At 42.3% G+C, this 16,323-nt stretch overlaps 1 protein-coding gene across 1 annotated transcript in view; it reads right to left on the reverse strand.

Annotated features, from left to right (window-relative positions):
• The window catches only part of LOC144579965 (uncharacterized), a 35,633-nt gene continuing 19,310 nt past the window's right edge, over window positions 1–16,323 (reverse strand). The window contains exons 6-7 of the mRNA XM_078354566.1: window positions 1,256–1,335; window positions 1–721 (exon numbers count right to left, since the gene is read on the reverse strand). The gene's annotated coding sequence lies outside the window, so the exon portion shown is untranslated. The remainder of the gene's footprint in view (window positions 722–1,255; window positions 1,336–16,323) is intronic.

Here is a 16,323-nt window from a genome sequence, read left to right on the forward strand (position 1 = left end):
AATGCTTAAAATAACCACTTTATTTTGCTCATGATTCTGTGGATCCAAAATTCACTAAGGGCTTGGCTGTCAGTTTTCTCTGTCAGAATATCTGATGCAGTTGCAGTCAGATGTTGGGGGTGGTCACTGAAGGGTCCCACCAGACTGGACATCCAACATGCCTCACCCCTCCCATGGCCAGCAGTTAATCTTCCTTGTTGCTGGGAGCTCAGGTCGGTGCTGACTGGAGTGCCTATACATGATGATCTCAGGATGATGGAACTTTCATGGTAGCAGCTTTCCAGAGAGTGAGCATTCTGAGAGAACCATCTAATGGCCTTTGATGATGTAGCCTCAGAAATCATAGAGCATCACTTCTGCCACAACTGTCTGGCAAACATGAGCCAACATTCTCAGAGTCACAGGGGACATAGACCCCTTCTCCTACTGGGAGGCATGTCAGAGAATTTGCAGACATGTCATAAATAGTCCACCAAGAAGCTGTCATCTGGCCTTATTCATCAGGCATCTGCCTAACTCATTCACCTTGCTAGCAAGAGGGTAAATTGGTACACTTCCCATAGGGGCCAATTGAAAATATTTCTCAAAATTACAAATGCATATATTCTTGCACTGAGCAAGTCCACATCCAGTAATTTACCCTACAGATATAGTCAACCCAAATCACTGCAGGTCATCTTCAACACTGTAGAAGTGTTCAAATGTAGGGCCAACATTTTCACTAAAAAAAAGATAGGGCCATTTTCACAATTTAAGGAGACCACAAAATTATTAGGTATATTATATAATGCTAATTATTATTACATGTTCAGAATTATTATAATGCACCCAGAATGCTATCTGCTTTACATTGATTATTTCTAATCCTTCTACAATTCTCTAGAATTGTTTCTTTGGAGGTTTGGAGACTCATCCTAGGCCATACAGCTGGTACACAAGAGACCCAAAATTCAAATTCACTTCTTCCTCGTTCTTTGTCCTGCTCTAGTTCGTAGCAACATCATCAGTCTCTAACGTCATCCACTTTTGCTTGAGAATCTCTAGTCTCTCTGCGTTTCCAAATCACTACCCGATATAAGTGACTACTTTCTTACAAGCTGTTTCCTGTCAGAAGTAACAGGTAAACATGTAAAGATGATTCCACACAATTCTTTGAAGGAGAAAGACTATGAGGTTTGTATTTTTACTGAACATTTTCTTAGAAATGGAAATTATCCTTGCAGTGTGTAAATAGAACAAGCATCAGTTTACATACCTTGTTAATAAATTCCCGGATGTTGACTCTCAGCACAGTTTTTCCTCATCGCTACCCTTGACAACAGTGTTCAAGGACAGCTGGAAGATTTGAGAATAGAGGTTAATACTTATCAGGAACTGCCCTTTCCTGTCCAAAAAAAAAGGGGATGGGGGAGTGGACACAGATGATGAGCAAAAATATTTTGTCTTATCAAGTTAGCCAACATCCTAGCCACTCCCTAATTCTTCACATGTGCCATTGGAGGGAGTTGTCCATGGAAGAGGCTGCTCCATCCTAGTACTTCACACACGTATGCACACACACATGCATTTACACCTGAAGTTTACCTCTGCGTTTTTCACTGAAATAGAACTGCTCAGAAAACCCTCCATCTTTGCAAACTCTTCCCTTTTTTCTAAAGCTCAATGGATTGCTCACCTGCTCAGACATAATTACTGCACAGTGCCAACAAATTCAAACTCCCTCCATGAATAAAAGAAATAAATAACTTCCTTATTTGGAAGTTCTTATTAGGAAGCATCATTCACTCTCCCCCAAGCTTTCTTTCCTTCTGCCTCAGTCCTGTGTCTGATACCTTTTATTAACCAAATCCACTCCCATTACTGTGCTTTCTGTGTGCTATTCTTCCCAGATTAGGTTCTCTTCACTCTCCTCCACCTTTCCTAGGTCTACCTTTCCTTCTGAGTCTAAATCTAAACACAGCTCTTCCAAGAGCCTGCCTGTTGCACTCTAGCCCCTTATACCTCTCCCTTCCCCAGTGGCATGTGGCACTTAGGAGCTTTATATTCAGTTGCCTAAGACCAGCAGTTCTAAAATTAGTATGTATCAGAATCACCTAGATACCTTTAAACAGATTGTTTAGATCCATGCCAGTGTTTCTGATTCGGTAGATCAGAGATGGAGCCCAAGAATTTGCATTTTTTTTCCAAGTTCCCAGGTGCCACTGATGCTAGCCTGGGTCTAGAGCGTGGGAAGGACTGGTGCGGAGGAAAAAGCACACTACTTGCTAGCTTTTCAAACCTGGGCAAGCTCCTTAACTTCTCTGTGCCTCAGCTTCTTCATCTGCAATAATATTGCTTCAGAGGACTGAAATAATGTATTTCAAAGCTTAGTACAGTTCTGAGTGCATAGTAGAAAACCAATATATGGCAGTTATTTTTTTCTAGCAGAGAAGAAACAAAACTTCTGAGGGTTACATATATAAGAAAAGTAACAACCAGACTATGGCTTCACAAAGCTCTCTGCTGGGTTTATTGGCAGGACTGCCACATCCTTTACCAGAAAGTGCCAGGGGAAAAAATCACACAAATCTTTATTTATTTTTTTTTTTTTTGAGACAGAGTCTCGCTCTGTCACCCAGGCTGGGGTGCAGCAGTGGGATCTTGGCTCACTGCAGCCTCCACCTCCCAAGTTCAAGCAATTCTCCTACCTCAGCCTCCCAAGTAGCTGAGACTACAGGCATGTGCCACCAGGCCCAGCTAATTTTTGTATTTTTAGTAGAGATGGGGTTTCGCCATGTTGGTCTCAATCTCTTGACCTCATGATCTGCCCACCTCGGCCTCTCAAAGTGCTGGGATTACAGGCAGGAGCCACCATGCCCGGCAGCCACACAAATCTTTACTCACATATTTAAGTCTTAATCTGGAAGGGGCAAATATAGAATAGAATAGCATTTCTCATATTTGTAAGACCCCTCCCAACCCTAAACACCTGTGACTGACTCAACTTTCAGCTCAGAATAGCTAAATTTTCCAGCTTGTTGTTCTGTAGAAATATTATTTTTATTTTACTGTAAATTCTAATAACTATTACAAAAGACAAAATATCCCACAGTTTTTCCCAAATTGTCTTACCTTGGCTCTTCATAAGAAAAAAAAAAGAGCAAAAGCAAAAAGGGATTGGGGGAAAATCTTAATAAAATCTTAGAGGATAATGTGTAATTGCAAAACCAGTTCAGACTATCTTTGTTGGCAAGAATCTGTGAAAAGAATGCCAGAGTTTATAAAATTCTGACCTATAGGGGATGCAGCTTCTGTGCCCCTAGTCCAGCCAGAGAAAGGGGAGCAAGGAGGGCAGAAGAGTTGGCATCCAGCTTGGTCAGACTCTGCCTCACTTGCCCCCAGCATGCACAGAATTGCAGACTGGCCTCTGGTTCCACAGAGCCAGTGCCAAATCAACACCATAGATTTGGCAGCCAACATCCTGAGCCTGAACTTTTCCTGGGAACTCAGGGGTCAACAGGGGCAAAGCCAGAAAGTATATTACGTCCTCCAAAAGAGCCCTCTCCTCACTGCTTCCTCTGCCAATCCAGATCAGAGTCTCACAATTCTTGTAGACTTAGCATCTCATTCACAGCATCTGGGACATGATTGGTGCTCAAGAAGTGCTGATGTGATTAATCAAAGTAATTAAAGTAATTGTTGAAAGCTCTTTCTATCTGATATGATGGTCATGGTAAATTCAGGCAACACTTTTAGTCATAAGAAATCAGTGTGTCAGTACTGCAGAATGAACATTCTAATACAGTTGTGTATTCAACGATTGCTTCTTTGTTGTGTAATGCATATTATAATTTCAAAATATATCTGAGATATTTTATTTTAATTGTATAATGTTAATTTACAGTCCATAAATGCATTTGTCTAAAAATCTGTGAATAAAAGTGGCTCATCTCAAGGAAAAAACAGAATACTTAATTCTTCAAATTGTATCTGAATCAAAAAAGCAAAACTATGAAATTTTGAAATTCGTACACATTTTACTCTGAATATATACAAAAAATAAAAATACAAAGAGTAAAAATAATTTAAAAGTGTGTATACAGGCATCAAATTTGCCTGATTGTGTTGCTTTTCTTTACACCTGTATCAGTTAGGTGTGATGATCAGATAAGCAGAACCACTAGGAAAAATATAAATAATAAAGACTTTAATGATAATAAAGGCTTTATCAAGGGGATGTGAATTTACACAATCATAAGAGCTGGTTACGCATTTACGTAAGGCCATTGTACCTGCATCTTGTACTGCAGACCAAGTCAGCAGGGCTGGATGTGGTAAAGGAAAGATGGATGTGAGGTAGGAGAGAGCAAGACCAGCAAGAAACATGCATGGCTGAGCCAGAACCCATGAGGATGGATGGAGCCATGTCAGCCTCTCACCCTCTCGCAGTCTTCAGTGATGTAAGTGACCTGCAGGTGAAGCTGGTGTCCTCCATCACAGAGGCAAACACACACCTGAACGAGGAGTTGGAGAAGCTAAAGAAAGAGATTCAGTAGAATGAAGGAGCGGTGGGCCCTGTTGCTGCCCAGTGGATGATCAACAGCGAACATGGGCTGCCAGTGTCCCACAGTGACCTTCCAGGTGTTAAAGACCTCAGCCACAGGCTCACTCCTGCCTGCCAAATCTCACGCAAAATGTCTTGGGAGGCCCACAATGGAGGAAAGAGCATGCAGGGAAGGGAATTCTGGAGAACACAGTTCCAACTTAGATGAGTTGACATGATATAAATCCACAACACCAGAGTAGCTAAGACCCCTTTAGCTGCATGGCCAGAAGTCAGATTCTCCTGCACCTTCTAGAGCTGCCTTGCTCTAGCTCAGAGAGGTTCTATGCTTGAGAATCAGATGGACAAGCTGGCAATCAACCCTGACTCTCAGCTCATTCTTCTCTGCTGAGGAGAAGAGGAGCAGAGTTCAAATGGCAGCCTTGTACATTTTGGCACCTATAACTCAATTCAGAGGGTTTTAGTGCCATTTAGAAAAGTGAGATGACTAAGGAGAGATTCCTGATGAAGTGCTTCAGAGCAAGTTGAGGAATACAATCTAGTCGAACTTTAGAGTTGGAAATCAGATTGTTTAAACATCCCCCCGTGTGTGAAAAAAATGTATATTCCCCAGTGATCCTAGCATGGAGGGTCTGGGGAAAATCCCAAAAACTTACATTTCAACTAACATCCAAAGACATTCTCATGCAGGTGGGCCTTGGGTCCACATTTCAAGAAAGACTTCTCTAGAGGCCTGCACAAAAGAGAAATTCCCAAATCAACCCTGTCTGCAAAAGCTGGCAACTGTAGGATATTTATTTCAGTTGAGGGAACATCAGAGAACATCTTTATCAGAAGACCACAGTGGGAAATAAAAATCTGCTATTTATTTTATCATGATGTTCTAAAGGTTATTTTAGAATTCTGTTTATTAAGGTTCATAAATGTTGCTCTGTTAATAAAAATCTTGATGGTAGCCAAATTGCATCCTTCACTCTGTGGGCTCACACACCTGAGCGGCCTCAAAACCGCCAAAAATGTGCTAGCACCACCTAGAGGCCCCAGGAGCAAAGACTGGGTACAAAGCCTGGCGTCCCAAGCCCGTAGATGCCAGAACGTGACAGAAGCAGAGACAGTGGCAAGTAAGAAACTAAACTGGGAACAGCCAGTGGTTTGAATTTGATTTTTTTTTAGTCATGACTAACTATCAGAACTTCCTGTGGTCCCTTCCCTGACTGCTTGCGAGAACAGACAGATTGTGGACTTGGGAATTTGACCGACTTGGTTTAAAGCCCTGCTCCATCACCTAAAAGTGACATGTATTAGGTTCATTTCATGCCTGACCTCGCATCTTGTTAGCTCATCCGCTTCAGGCAGGGCTCATCCCAGCTGCACTGTGTATCTCTCCGTTTCCACCCCAAGGCTTCTCTAAGGCAGGGAGGGACAACTGTGGGAGCCTGTCAGTCATTCACACCCAAGTACACACCCCCGTGGTAAGGTTAGCCATGGAGACCCAGCCCCAGTCACAGATTCTTCACCCTCCTCTCACAGGTACAGAATTCTGAGGAACATTCTACTCATCTTCTCAGAAGTTTCCAGGAGAAAGCAGAGGCAGCCATTCTTGCCCAGAGCAATGGCCAATTCAAGACAGACCTCCTACCTACCGTGTTAGCTTTTCCTCTCTCCATTTGCATTCCCTGAGATCACGTGCCAAAGTAAACCACCTGCACATGGCCCTTGTCTCAGGCTCTGGTTTCTCGGGGAACTCAGGCTGAGACAAGGTATAACCTAAGGCAATTCATTTATCCTCACAAGTTTGTTTTCTCAGCTGCAATACATTTCTCACAAAGATATTGTTAAAATTAAATCCTATACAAAAAGCACTCTTCCCAGTGCCTGATCCATGACAGAATCCCCTTTAATGGGAGTCTCTCTTCTATCTGGTAGGGGTAATCTCTTTTTAAAGCTTGGCCGTCATCACCAGCAACACCATCCCCACCATCATCATTACTACCACCATGCCCATCACCTTCTCCCCCCATCCCATGTCACCACCACCATTACCTCCAAGACTACCACCAACACCTTCTTCACCACCACCACTATAACCATCACTCCCACCCCGCATCATAACTATTACTGTTACCACAATCACTGCCATCACTACCACTAACACCTCCACCACCACCACTCCGATATTCACCACTGCTACCAACACCATCCTTACCCACACCATTCCTCATTCCACCATTGCCACCATCACCTACCACCACTTCCATCACCATCACCACCTCCATCACCATGACCTCCAGCACACCACAGTTACCTTTGCCATCACTATCATCATCTAACTAACAAGTTAGTCATGGGACAGGATGGCTCTACCCCAGGGTGAGTCAATTCTCTTTAGTTAGAGAAAATGCCACACATATCTCACTCCATTACAACTGTATGTTAGGCCATTCTTACATTGCTATAAAGTACCTGAGGCTGAGTAATTTATAAAGAAAAGAGGTTTAATTGGCTCACAGTTCTGCAGGCTGTACAAGCATGAGGCCAGCATCTTCTCAGCTTCCGGGAGGCCTCGGGGAGCTTTTACTCACAGCAGAAAGTGAAGAGGGAGCAGGTACATCACATGGCCAGAGCAAGAGCAAGGGGTGGGGGAAGGTGCCACAGACTGTTAAACAATCAGATATCATGTGATCTCACTCATCACCAAGGGGATTGTGCTAAGCCATTCATGAGCAACCCATCTCCATGATCCACCTTTCACCAGGCCCTACCTCCAACAATGGGGATTACCTTTCAACATGAGACTTGGCAGGGACACAGATCCAAACCATATCAGTCTGCCTCAGCAAAATTTAAATACTAACTAATGTCAAAGGTGTCCAACTAAACTTAACATTGATCAGAATGTTTTGACTAATTAAAATCTTGCAGCAGAGTTATTTTCTATAATATATGTCTGTTCTATATTCCTGTACCTTTCTAGGAGTCAAAACACAAGTACGTGCTAATAATAAGTTATAAAAAGTATAATTAGGCTGTAGAAAGCTTACAAATAAGTTTCTTTTTTCATTTAATAAATATTTTAGTACTACTATGTTCTAAAGCATCTATTAGGCACTGAAAAATAATGACACTGCAGGCCTTTCTCTCAGAGAACTTTCTGGCAAATAAATAGAGAATTACAATGAAATGTGGCCAGTTCCATCATCGGGGAATGCAAGGAGACCTTCATGCAGTTGGAGAGGAGGAGTGCTTCCTGAAGGAGTTGTCCAAAGAAAAAGAAACCAGCCAGGTGGAATTGGGAAGAGGCATTAACAAACATTGCAAGAAACAGCATGGGCAAAGTCCCCAGTGTAAGAGAATGCACGGCTTCCTAGAACCACAAGTAACTCACTACAGGTCCACTACGGCACGCAAGGGGCAAGTCGGGAGAGATGGCAGAAGAGAAACAAGCTTGAAACAGATCCTGAAGGGAGTGTATAAAACATTAAGGAGTTTAGACTGCTTTTCTACATAAACAGGCTTCCTAAAAACTTTTTTTTTTTTAACCTCGAGAAGACATCCTTGGAACAAAGCTAATTCAAATCAAATCAATGTTTCACAAAGGGAGGAAATGTTTTCTGGAAGACATTTATCCACAAGAGAGTGTGGGGTTTGAAGAGTATTAATATCTACTGCAGAGCTACTTCCCACATATCTGGTGGTGAAACATGCTGAAGTCACCCTCCTGTGTGGGCAGGCGTGTACGTCAGTTCCTATAAATGTCTGACCACGGTGTCCAGGACTTCCTGACAGCCTCCTTCCTCCGCACGCCCCCAAGCAGAGGCAGCCAGACCTTTGACCCTTGCTGCCTCCTGGATAAATATCATGGTTCATCAGTTCTGATTTTGAAATCAGCTCCTAAGGAAATCAGTACTGCTAAGCCTAAACGCAACCAGTATTTCCAGGCCACTAATGTGAAAGCTCCTTATACACAAGAATGGCAACTCTTTTTTGGATCCACCATGTTAAACCTCATGTACAGCTTGTAGTAAACAGTCAATAAATGTATGTTAAATGACCGAATTTAACACTAAAATGGTGTCCAAGTCAGCATGAGTGTATTTGATAAATAAATGCTTCAGCATTTGTAAGCTAAAAGAAAGCCTCTATGATATTAGCCTTTTCCACTCATCAGGAATTAGTGGCGCAAAAGAATAAATTTTTAAAATACTCTCCTAAATATTCTCCTTCACTTTTTATCTTCTTTAGATAAACAAGCCATGATAAAGTAGAAATATTCTTCTTAGTAAACAGGAAAAGAGAAACTAGGAAATACAAAGAGCCTGGGAGGACTGAGCCTTCCTGGGAGCCCCAGATGCCAATATATACTTCTTCCTTTTCATAAAAAGACAGCTTAGTACGAAACTAACATGAAATCAATGATTCATAGACTAAATTTATCATTCTTTTCTGGAATGAAGGCTCTGAACTGTTTTAGTAGAAACTAATTTACAGGAAGATGTTGGTCACCGCAAAGATTAAAGAGAGAAAAAAACTAAAATGTTGATATCTACCTGAAAGTTCTCCCTGTAAGAATGAATGAGCATAACAACTTTGGCAGGTTGTGTTTTCCAAAGATGGCTGCAGCAAAAATCTCCCTTGCTGCAGCCATCTTTGGAAAGGGTGTCTATGACATCTAAGGGTGTCTATGTCCCCTTGCTTTTGAACTTACTTGTAACCAATAGAATGTGGTGGAACCAACATTATTTGACTTTATAGGCTAGATCATAAAAGGCCATGTGTCTTCTACCTTGTTCTCTGGGGCACTTGCACATGGAGCCCCACACTATCAAACAGCAAGCCCAAGCCAGGCTGCCAGGCTGTGTCACAAAGCCAAACCACATGGAGAGACCGTGTGGCACTCTGGTCAGTGGTCTTGGTCTTTGAGTCTTCCCAGCCCTGGCACCACACATGGGAGAAAACAATCTTCAGATGATTCTAGTCACCAGCTGTTGTGCCACCCCCAGCCTTTAGTCTTCTAAGTTGAGGTTTCAGACTATGTGGAGCATGGACACGCTGTCCCCTACCCTTTCCAACGTGCTGACCCACAGAATCCATGGGCATAATGAAATAGTAGTTGTTTTATGCCACTAACTTTGGGGTGGTTTGTTTATTTATTTAGAGACATGGTCTGGTTCCGTCATCCAGGCTGGAGTACAGTGGTGCAATCTCAGCTGACTTCAACTCAACCTCCCAGGCTCAGGCAGTCCTCCTACCTTAGCCTCTTGAGTAACCAGGACTACAGGCAGACATCATTGTGCCTGGCTAATTTTTGGTATTTTTTTAGAGACAGGGTTTGTTGCCCAGGCTGGTCTCAGACTCCTGGGCTCAAGCAATCCTCCTGACTCAGACTCCCAAAGTGCTAAGATTACAGGCATGAGCCATCGCACCTGGCCAGGAGTGATTTATTAGATAGTAACAGTCAATGGAACAGCAGTTTGCACATACTGAAGGCCTACTGTGTGCTAGCACTGTTTTAGGTGCTTTATACATGTTACCTTATTTAATATGCACAATAATCTTATAAGGTAGGGACCCATGATATTCATTTTGCAATGAAGACACTCTGTCCTGTAGTACATGACCAAGGTGAAGCAGAGCAGTGGCAAATGACACATTTCTGTGTTCGTCTGAGATGTGGAAATTTACATATCAACCTCAGATGACTTTCAACATTTTTATCTTTAAAAAAGGAACACATTTCCATATTTTTATTTATACATACAATTCACAAACATATCCTCACTATATGATGCACCAGACAACTCCTAAGCACCATTTCAGACCCTCTTAACCTCACCTGCCTCTTATTGCAGCTGCTGCTGCTGCCAGTAGTTCTCTGTATGTTCTGGACCACTTCTGCCAATGTAACCTACAGGGCTTCTCCTCCAGCCTATGCTACACACTCTTACCTACTGCCCTGGCCTTCCCATTGATTCCACTGCAGAACCCTACCCAGCACCCTCACTCATGCAACCCAAATGCCAGAAGAATCAACATGAACATAGGCCAGTGGGAGAGAGAGAATTGGTGAATAAGTTCTTTCCCTATTTTCTCCGCCACCCCAGAAATTATCCTAAGACTGGGCAGTTTTTAACACCTTCTTATGTGGGGGTCCTATGGGATTAAACACATCAGTCACACTTCTAAACTGCCAATTCAATAACATCTTTGCATAGGTTTTCCCTCCTCACTGCCTCACAACTGTCATCCCCATCCCTGTTCCCTGGGCTTGAACTTCTTAAGAGTATATGAGCTGCCTTCTGGGGAACGCTGACAAAGTCATTTAGTATTCAAACAGTACCCAGGTGTACTGAACAATGTGTGAAAGTCCCCCTTCAGAAATGCTTTTGACACCTCCTTCCTCCCTCTTCTTGCACCCCACTCCCTCCCCACAAGTAACCCTACCAAGAGTTTTGCATGCATCTTTCTAGTCCCCTTTTTGTGCATGTATGTATGCATACATATATGCATATATTAGACATACAAATAAATATATTTATATATACATAATCGTTTATCTTTTAAAACTCTTTTACAGATATTATACTAACTCATACTATTAGCATTATTATGAATTTTTGTTTTGTTTTTACTTATCAATATATCTTAAAGATCTTTCCAGGACCTTGAAGTGTGTCAAAGAAAAACTCATACATGAGTTATGTAACTAATAATATGTAGTTGGGGATTCTACATGCTATTTAATTGTTTTGTGTGCAAATTCTTTACTCATATGTACAGAGTCACCTGGTACAATCACCTGCTAAAATTGTGAAGGAACAAAAGCAAAAACAGGATTTATAAGAGATGGGAAGATTACAAAACTCACAATGGCTCGTACTTGCATATTTTGGGGTAGAAAGTTTTTAGCTGGCAGCTGGCTAAGGAACCAGTGTGGGAATTCTGTCCTTGCATAGGCTGACCAAGCATATGGAGGAACACAATTTCAGTAATGTCCTAATCAGCTCCAGTTGCCATAACAAAATACCAAAGACCAAGGGACCTAAACAACATAGCTTCATTTCCTCTTAGTCTCTGGAGGCTGGAAGTCTAAAATAAGAGTGCCAGCATTTCCGGGTTCCGGTGAGGGCTCTCTTTCTGGTTTGGGGAAGGTTGTCTTCTTACCATGCCCTCCCATGGCAGAGACCAGAGAGAGGAAGCAAGCTCTCTGGTATCTCTTTTTAGAAGGGCACTAACTCCATCTATAAGGGCCCCACGCCCATGGCCTCATCTAAATCTAATTACCTCCTATAGGCTCATCTCCAAATAGCATCACATTGGGGGTGATGGCTTCAAAATATTAATTTTGGTGAGACACACTTCAGTCCATAGCAGGTAGTTCATGGATTCTTCATTAAACCTCAAAATTCTGATTATGGAGCTTTAAGACAGGTGTCTCTGTGGAAGTTCTGGCAGAATACCCAGTAGCACCTCCCCCCAGGCCAGCTCTGTGGCATTTACCACAGCAGAATTTGTCCACTGTTAAGCACTCAGAGCTGCTTAGTCAACATGTCTTCTTTCTACAGCATGGGACACACCAGGGGAGGGGCGAGCTTAAGAAGCCACTGGTCTGCACACACTCTCACTCAGGAATCCCTTTACTGTTGATTGTTAAATTCCTTGGCCCTTCCTACAGATTGATTTATAGTCAGAAGCAGAAAAGCATAGTTTTAAAATTCAGGCTTGCAGAAGACTTAATGGAAACAGCACTGCCTTGGTACCCTCCCTGGTAAGTGGGAGGGAGACCTGCAGGCTTTTCCCCTCCACAACTTCCTTAAAATTTCAGTCACTCAATCTCCATCAGCATGTGGGGTCCCCAAGCCATAACCTTTCCTATAAGTTTGTGAAAAAACAGTGACGTTCACATTGATTTTGCACATAGATGACATATCTGCATGTATATGTTTGTATACTCACACACATATACACACACAGAAAGACGTAACATTCATTCTGAAGAATGATGTGGAAGGACCAGGAAAGAAAACAAGCCTAGCCCCATGCCCAACTTCCCAGCATTTAGGTATCAGGGTCACACCCTGCACAACTCTGGGAAGCACAATTCCTATTAGAGCACAGGGCTTCTCAAACTCTTAACAGGCCCACAAATCACCTGAATACTGACTGTAATTCAAGGCTGATTGTGATTCAGCAGCTCTGGAGTGGAGCCAGCAAGTCTGCAGTTCCAACAAGCTCCCAGATGATGCTAATGCTGCTGGTCCAGGGGCCACACACAAGTAGCAAGATCATAATGTGCATGCATGGTGCTCCTGGAACTGGGCAGTGCACAGCCTCAGAGGCATGGTCAGCAGCCCTGGAAGTCATGTATATCTGCACCTCTAATCTGCCTACACCAGCTATGATTGCCTTGCCGTCCTTTCCCTCCCCTCCCTACAAGTCCCAGCAATAAGACCTTCACTCAACTAACCAAAACATTAGGCCCAGGGTTTTCATTCCATTGCATCAAACCCTAGGGAATCTCTAGGCTGAGTCCCAGTCAATCCATCACAAACTAACCATGTGACTTGGACAAGTTGCTAAACTTACTGGAGAGGTGTTCTTCTCTTTCAAATGAGTAGCAATACATATGTATATCTGTCCATCCATTCAACAAACAGTTATCGAGACCCACCTATGCCAGTCCTTTAACCGACAGATATCCCAGGTTTTGTAAAGCTTAGAGAAGATGTGTATGAAACTACCTGAAAAGCAGAAAGTACTACCACATAAAGACTTGGGCATAAATGTTCATAGCAGCTTTGTTCCTTTTTATTTTTTAATTGATGAAAATTATATGCATAATGTACATTATATTTAAATATATGTATAAATTGTATAATGCTACATCACAGCAATCAATATATGTAGCTTTATTCTCAATATCCAAAAACTGGAAACCATCCAAATGTCCAAAGACAAGTCAGTGGGTAAATAAATTGTGGTATAGCCAAACAATGAAAGTCTACTCCGCAAAAAGAGAACTCAGTGCCGATACAACAACATGGCTAAATCTCAGAAATATTCTGAGCAAAAGAAGTCAGACGCTAGAGAGTAAATACTGTGACTCTGCACTTCTAAATCTTTAGGAAAGACAAGACTAACATATAATGACAGAAAGCAAGTCCACGCTAACCTAGAGTTGGGAGGGCAGAGACATTGATTTTGAAGGGGCACAGAGAAGTTTTCAGAGTAATGGGGCTCACACGGGTGCATAAATTTGTCAACACTCATTGAACTGTATGCTTAAGACATGTATATTTCATTGTAATTTTACCTTAATAAAATTGATTTTTTAACACTAAAAAAGTCATAGGAAGGACCGCATGAATGTTACTTACTATTCATATCGCTATTCTAAATTCTTTTTTAAATTGCTGCCCATGATGGTAATTTATTATTTCATTCAACAAATATTCAAATTTCATGGGCCATGCCCTGGGGATTAAAACAAATGTCCAAGACAGCTCACACTGTGGTGAGCAAGACACTCAGCAGCCAACAGCTAACAGCATCATTTGATAATTGCTAAGAGAGAGAGAAGGCAGAGGCTGGGAGGAGCAGTATCTAATTCAGCTTGGGGAGTCTAACATAGTGTTCCAGAAGAAAGGAAGCTTGAATTGAGTCCCAAAAGCAGAATAAAAGCAAAGCAGGAGAGGAAGAAATGGATGTTTCAGACTCAACTAGAGACAGGAGTGTTGAGCTTCGTGTATTGGGAGGATTAGGATTCACTGGGTGTGGCTGTGGGAAGAGATGGGAAATGAGACTTTAGAGCGGTGCTTCTCACATTTAGCTGCTTCAGAACCACCCAGGGATCTGGTCATACATAGGTTTCTGGGCTCCATCCCAGAATGTCTGGATCAGTAGGATTGGGCAGGGCCTGGGACTCTGCATTTCTGGGGTTCTGACAGGTAATGCTGATGCTGCTGGGGCAGAGACCTCACTTTGGGAACCACTGAACTAGATTTAGAAGGGAGTCATGGGAAGCTCAAGGCCCATTCCCAGCCAAGCCTCTTGACCACAGCTTCATGGCCTTGAAATTCAGTACTCAGGGGAGTGGATCATGCTAAGGACAGCAAAGACAGGGGTGGGTTTAGTTTCTTCCCTGAGGTCCATCTCTGCTGTGCTGAGTCCCTGGCCTTGAAGCTTCCTTCCCTCTTAATCTCTCTTCTGTGACCCTTCAGGTTCACATTCTGTCTTTGATCCAGCAATGTGTGTGAGCACTGCCTCTCCAGGCTTTGCCATTGCTCACAGCTTGGAAGGAGACAAAGCTTTTACAGGTTGTCTCATCCCAGGCGGATAATCCTGGAGTTTCTCCCACACTCCCCTTCGGACTCCATCCCTGACTTCTCAAAAAAACTGTCAACTCTCACAGACCTCTTTTCCTTCCCATATAACAAAAACATGAAACCATCTCCCCATCACAACTGTTCTAAAACCCCCAACATGTGAAGAGCGAAAAAATAACTATGGGTCCTTGGTTTCTTGGTTATATTGGCTCACTTGCTCTGATAAGGGACTAATTTTTTATGTCACTGACAGATTGAGGACATTAGAATTCGAAATAAGAGACAATGGAGTCATAGGTTTTATGAAAAGGAAAAAATAAAGAGAAATGAAAGAGAAGATCCTAGTAAAAGAGAATACAAAATAAGCTTTGTTTTCAGGCTAGGCGCAGTGGCTCATACCTGTAATCCCAGCACTTTGGGAGGCCGAGGCCAAGGCAGGCGGCTCACCTGAGGTCGGGAGCTCAAGACCAGCCTGGCCAACATGGCGAAACCCCATCTCTACTAAAAAATACAAGTATTAGCCAGGCGTTGTGGCAGGTGCCTGTAATCCCAGCTACTTGGGAGGCTGAGGCAGGGAGAATTGCCTGAACCTGGAAGGCAGAGGTTGCAATGAGCCGAGATCACTCCACTGCACTCCAGCCTGGGCAACAGAGCGAAACTCTGCCTCAAAAAAAACAAAAACAAAAACAAAAAAAGGCCGGGCGCGGTGGCTCAAGCCTGTAATCCCAGCACTTTGGGAGGCCAAGGAGGGTGGATCACGAGGTCAAGAGATCGAGACCATCCTGGTCAACATGGTGAAACCCCATCTCTACTAAAAATACAAAAAATTAGCTGGGCATGGTGGCGTGTGCCTGTAATCCCAGCTACTCAGGAGGCTGAGGCAGGAGAATTGCCTGAACCCAGGAGGCGGAGGTTGCAGTAAGCTGAGATCGCGCCATTGCACTCCAGCCTGGGTAACAAGAGCGAAACTCTGTCTCAAAAAAAAAAACAAATAAGCTTCGTTTTCTAACAGATACAATAAACTTGTCCCATTTGAAATTTAAATTCAACCACATAAAACTGCCATTTTTGTAGGTCAAAAACAGTGGGATATTTGCAAATTTACATGATCCAATTTAACTATATATTCTAATTATATTAAATATGTACAATTTTACATGTCTCAATTATTTAGAATATCTTAATTACATTTTGGGAATTACATCTTAATTTTATATACTAAGTATATATTTATTGTATATCTTATATAAACATATACAGGATATAATCATATAGAATATATATATCATGTATTTTAGGATGTATTAGCTATATTGGAGATTTTATATATATTTTTTTTCTAAATCATATATATCCTAATTAAATAAGCTAATTATATAGATATATAAATCCAATGATATGTCTTCTAATTTGAAACCTATTTTAATTATATGTGAATATGTCTGTATATGTAGAGAC

Source organism: Callithrix jacchus, chromosome 17 (assembly GCF_049354715.1).
Source record: "Callithrix jacchus isolate 240 chromosome 17, calJac240_pri, whole genome shotgun sequence".
Lineage (NCBI taxonomy): Eukaryota > Metazoa > Chordata > Mammalia > Primates > Cebidae > Callithrix > Callithrix jacchus.